This window comes from Boleophthalmus pectinirostris, unplaced genomic scaffold (genome assembly GCF_026225935.1).
Source record: "Boleophthalmus pectinirostris isolate CB_2022bp ecotype Guang Dong unplaced genomic scaffold, ASM2622593v1 HiC_scaffold_3, whole genome shotgun sequence".
NCBI classification, from domain to species: Eukaryota; Metazoa; Chordata; class Actinopteri; order Gobiiformes; family Gobiidae; genus Boleophthalmus; species Boleophthalmus pectinirostris.
In genome coordinates, this window is record NW_026571299.1 from 9,656,442 (window position 1) to 9,662,901 (window position 6,460).

The following is a 6,460-nucleotide window of genomic DNA, read 5'->3' on the forward strand; positions in this document are numbered from 1 at the left end:
ACTTTTATTTATTTATTTATTTACACTGATGGAGACAGGAGAGGGTACGACGAAGGGCCTGTGATGTAACATGTTTGTGAAGTTTGAGCGTCTTCTGGGACAAAACACGGCAGAAATCATTCACTCATATCACGCAGCGGTGCACTGTGGGGGTAAACAGGACACATGACATCATTCTCACTTGTTTATGAGAAGAGAGGACACTTATCTGGTCAAATTTTAAGTCAGCAGGTTTTCTGATTACCATATTTGGAAAGGGATGAAGTTAAAGTGACACTGTGTAACTTATGAAATAATAAAGAGTCCGTCACCTGCTTGTTATTGCTTTTGCCTGTGATGTTTTAGACTTTTTGACTGTGACATTAAACTTTTTTAAAATTTAATTTCAAAGGTCTTCATCCACAAAAATACAGTATGTTGAAAAACTTTATTCTTACTGTGAGTGGGGTCACCTCTCCACAGATCTGCACCCTCAGCCGTGGCTTTTTATTGTTGTGTCATGCGTCGTCTCCCCGTCAACTTTTCTTTAGTTTCAAAGCAGAATTCATCCGACTTCTGAACATTTGCTTAATTTGAAGAGCTTTTGTCATCAGCTGGACTCTGTAGATTTGATTACATCACTGCACTTTACCCATCGCAGGAAGAGTAACAGATAAAAGTCAAAGTTGTAGTAAAAGTCAACATGGAACAGCTGTGTCCCAACGTCCCGCACAGACAAACACGGTGCCAACGCAGTGAAGTGGTGACATCATTGTCTCTGAGCTCTGACTGGCCATTTATCATAGGATAACATATACCTTTGAATGACCGCTCAGTACGCCGCTCTGGGTGCATTTCACTGATGAAACAACTGCACATTGCACCAGGTTTGAGAAGTTGCAGTGTATTGTTTTGTATCATACTTTTGCATATTTGTGGAGAATTGTCATGTGGGATCTTAGAGGATGAAGGCTTGTGGACTGAGTACTGGGCAGAATTGTAATGCTAACCATAAAGAGGGTTTGAATAGGCTCAAGCGAGATCACTAGATTACTGTATTTTTCTGACTATAAGTCACTCCAGAATGTAAGTCACACCAGCCAATAAATGCGAAATGAAGAAGAAAAAACATATATAAGTCCCACCAGACTATAAGTCACACTTTTTGGGGGAAATTTATTTTTATAAAATAAAGACCAGGAACCAACATTTCATTTTTGAAAGACAAGTTCTAGTAAAAACATTAGACCAGAGAACAACAGACTGTTAACGTCACATATGAACAGTTCTTCAGATAATTATAGCATAAACAACAGAACAGAACAAGTTTAACAAACTCTCCATCTCACTCCAAATCACTAAATACAATTCTTCATCCTCGGTGTCACTTCTGAGCAACTCCATGACCTCCAGAGGTAAACAGAGCGCCACTTCCTCTTCTGTGTAGCTGTCGTCAGACTCAGCATCAGTTCCAGATTTTTCTGAATTATTTCAGCCTTTCTGAATCCTGATAGGATGGTTTCGGTTGGCACTGAAGACCAGGCTTTGTCCATCTGTCCAGTGACTTTCTTTCTGCTGCTCGATTACCGTTTACGGCTGAATATTTCGCCACTTGCAGCTTGTAATCTGCAAAATATGATTTTCTTTTTGGGGGCATTTGTGTTCAGTCTTCTCAGTCGTCATTATAAGTTTGTTTAAATTTTTAGTGATGCAGAAGTAATGGTGCGATCGACTGACATGATACAGACAGGACAGAGGCTCTTTCTGCAGGAGACATGCGCAGTAGAGCCAAGTGACAGTGGTACAGGAGGAACAGGAGCAGCAGATACTGACACTGACAAGCCTTGAGTGCCCTTGTGAGACTGTCAGTGTGAAATTTTAATATATAAGTTGCACTGCAGTATAAGTCGTAGGACCACCCAAGCCATGAAAAAAGTGTGACTTATAGTCCAAAAAATACGGTACTCAAACATGCATGGATGACATCTAAAACTTCTTCAGACATGTTTCAATGTTAGAACAGAAAGTCCCAACATGTTTTTGGCATTATACTCCCTCTTTAACATCTTAAATTGTCGATTGATATAATATTGGCTAAATAAAAATTCTGGTGACATCACAATCACGAGCAAATGCCATCGTTGTCCAGGGTTAAATGTCCATGTTTTTTATCGATGATGAAATTGTGAAACTCTCTCTCTCCCTCTCTGTCAACTCTTTCTCTCTGTTTCTGTCTTTCATGTGTTATCAGTAGAGCGTCACACATTATCTCTTCCCCCACGCGTACCTTTGATGTTCGTCTGGTCCAGGGCGAGGACTATAGCCCCAGATATCCCCGGGTCTGGAGCAGGGCCACAGTGACGCGTGAGGGCAGGAGGTGAGAGATCGATACGGGGGGACACTACATGACGCTACACCACAAACACACGAACGCAGCTGACAGGACTGGACAGGTCAAAGTACTAGTCCATAGTATCACTATCATTAAAAGCTGTCACAACCCAGAGTGTTCAGCTCCGCTCAAAAGAAACACGTGATGCTGACAGTTATATGGGCGAATTTGGAGCCAGACTCTATGTTATAAATATGATTTTTTTGACAAAGAAAAGCAAAAATAAATCACGTAGATCAGGCATGTCAGACGATAAAATTATATTTGGCCCTCGAGATCATATCAAATATTTATTAGAGCTGCCCGCCAGCTACACATAGACTATAGAGACATTATTTATTAAAAATGTTATTATTTTATATTGTACTTGTTCTGGATTCAATGTTTAAGGAAAACTGTTACTAAACATTTATTTTAATAAGAAAAGGTTTAACATTACATATCTCGAAAGAAGAGAAAACATGCAAATGTTGTTGAAATTTTTCTGTAAATATTTAGTTTGGCCCACGACTTAGTCCCAGTTTTTAATTTTGGCCTCTGTGAATTTGAGTTTGACTCCCCTGATGTAGATCGTGTAGAGCAGAGACTGAAATGACGAGGCTCACAGCAGCAGGTACAGAGACAGAGGCCACAATATTCTAACTGTAAGTCAATGGGAGCCAGGGTCAGAAGGAGCCAGAAGAGCCACATGTGAACTTCCTATTTGGAACGTGGCGACTAGAATGTTAACTATGTCCATTTATATATATACAGTCTATGGAACAACCTTATAACATGTCTTAAAGCTCACAAGAGTCAATTTTTGTTCCTTAGAAGTGGTGCTGCACCCAAGGGACCCATCTCCAGATTTTGAGCTAATCTTGGTCAGGACCTTACATAATCAGAGCATTTGACCCATTGTTCAGGTTTTGGGTGAATGGGGGGAAACCGGAAGGCCCAAAGAAAACCTGCAAATTAAGTAAGATCTCAGTCTAATAGCTGATTTTATAGTTACTTAATGGATTTAAGGGGGGGGGGGGGGTGGACTCATCAAGAATATATATTTTATAAAACCATGGAAGGAATGGGAGCTTCAGGGGAGTTTTACTTGGTTAAAAGTCCCAGGGTCAAAGCCCAAAAGCTAAAACAAACTCTAAAAATGACCATGACCATGTAGTATAAAAACTTATTTGTGACTTGTGAGTAAATAAAGAGGTCAAAAAAGGTCTGAGGCACTTTGTTTGAAATACGATAACAGTCCTTTTTGGGTTACAAGGGACAGGAGATAAACTACACTTAGTACACAAGATTATTTTATTCTCATTGTTGCAACTCATTCATCTTCAGATCCACAAAGTGTTTTATCTAATCTTATGTAATCTACTAATCTGTTGTAGTGTTAAGAACCAAACCAAGTCCACAAGTTTTACGGCTCCGTTGATTCACATTGACCCACATATCTGTCGTCCTTTATCACTATCAACAGGTAAATCTAATTATTTTATTACTTCTGATATCAGAGAATTAGCTGATATGAGGATATGTCCCAAGAGGTTTTTATAGGGTAATACACGATGTTATTGGTTATTTGTTTTGACATCAACAACTTTCCCTGCTTTGTCTGAGACTCTTTTACTCAAGTTAGACTTTAATCTGAGTTTTGTTTTAACATAATCTGACCATATAAAAGAATGAGAACTTCGCACATCAATTCCTAGAGATGGGTGCGTCGGAGGAGCCCAAGAACATAGAGAGAAATACACCGTCTTACTTACAAATTGTGAGATTTATTAGGACAAACCGTGCAACGTTTCGGCACTGGGCCTTCGTCAGACAACATAATCTGACCAGAAAGTGCTGACTTTGCTTGAACTACAACACGTGAGATGATTTGAGATGTTAAACAAGTCTCTCACGGATTAAAATTACATCAGTTTTTCAATTAGTCACTCTCACCTTTTTGTTAAAAATCAAGCACCTAAACTGGACCATGAACGCTTGTATTGATCACTTCTGAAAATGTAAATAAAAAAAAAAAAAGAACCGTGTCTGCTGTACTGAACATTCCACCGAGGGAAATAGACGAAGGGGCCTGTTGCCCTGGGCCCCAAAATTTCTGTCGACAGGCCTGATTCCACCATAGAAATACATGTAGAACAGTCCCAGTGTGACGTCACTGCTCATCGTTCGCACTACAATAACAAATATGTATATAATATGGGAAGAGTGTGACAAGGGGGCTTAAAGTGTCTTGCCCAAGAACACAAGGGTATCAGACCAACAATGTTTGAGTGTAAGGGCAAATACTTTACCAATAAACCACTGCCACCCCCCACAAAGGAATAACCGAGTTTTATATGAAGTCTTACAATCACAAAATTTCAATCTATTTAATTTGTCTGTTAAATTTTGAGGTGTTTTGTGCAAATAGAGATTAAAAACAAAGTGGAGCACTTCCTGTATTGCAACATGACGTCACAGTTTGAGAGAAGGAGATGGAATATACAGGGTTTGTGTGAATCTGTGTGTGTGAAACAAAATAAAACTCCAGGTATGTTTTTGATGAGGAAACAGAATTATAACACAGATCAGAAAATAATGTAATATAAGCCCTTTAAAAAGTGCACTATTATGACAAAAATATACACCAAATATATTTTTACTTTGCCAAAATTCATTTAGGGATATAAAAATGTACATTCTGAGCAGAAACAGTGAGCTGTGTTTAGTTCTGTGTTTGCAAAAGTGAATAAAGTGCGCCACCTGCTGGTAAAGACGGTCTCTGCAGGATTGTTCATCAGATCTGTCCAGCAGAGGGCGATATGTCTGCACATTTTTATAGGAATGTCTTTAGTGGAACATGTTAGTTGTGACTTATTGCAGTTTTTTTTTTTATTTTTTTTTTTATTATTATTAGAATATATTGTGCTAGTTTAACATGTAATAATAATTTAATTTAATTTAATAAATATAATATAATAAATGTAATAATAAACATGTTTTTGTTTTCAATTATAACATTTGTGGATAATTAGTTTCTCCTTTGTTCATTGTAAATCGCATGCATGTTGATCTAAAAAGTAACATAACTTAATAACAAACAGCAGATATAAATTTACATGTTTTATTGTTTAAAAAATAAAAAATAAAAATACAAAAAAACATGGGTAATATTTGTAATTTAAACCTGCAGCCCAGAAAGTAAATTCCTCATAGAGCACAATGTAAACACAAACTGATCGTGTTCAGCTGACAGGACACCAAAAGCTTTCACAAAGATCAGATTTCGTGATGATTTTGACCTATTTTCAGATGATTAACTTTTTCTCAGTTGAAAATCTTTCAGTTGTCTTTTTAAAAATCTTTCGCTTTGTTTCATTTAAATGGACGGCCATGTTTGAATCCCTTATTTAGATCATCCTGTTATGTTTTATTGTTTAGAACAGTGTTTCCCAGACTTTTTTCTGGAGGCAAGTCACAATCTTTCGAGACCCAAGTCAATAGACATTATTCGCAAATCACAAAATAAAGGTGGATTTGAGAATGATTGAATATTAATGAGGATATTTTATTGTTGACTGAGTGATCGTGTCTACGGTAATTGAAGCAGCAATAAAAGGATCCATAAGTCGCCTATTTGGACAGTAAATGTAGCCCATTTCTTTTTCTTTTCAACATTCAATTGAACCAGCAATATTGGAACAAAATAGTCCAAAAATAATAATTACAACACTCGTACCAGCTTCATTGCGGATTGGCTCTTGACTTCCCTCACTTCCCTGAAGAGCACTGACTTTTGCTGATTTATCACCCTTCTTTTTGGACAACCAAGCAAGCGTTTCTCAACTTGAGCTTCAGGAACACTCATTCAGGGCAGGCAGAGAGGATTCACTGACTCACTAGCGCTCTCATGTGTCAGAACTGTATATTGCAGAGCAGACCTACATGTAGATCACAGGTGTCAAACATAAGGCCCGGGGGCCAGATCCGGCCCTCCAAGACCTTTAATCTGGCCCTCAGCTGACTTTCTATTTTAGTAGAAAGTCATCTGAGGGCCAGATTAAAGGTGTTGTAATTATATTTTCTATTCAAATCTTGTTAATTTTCTGT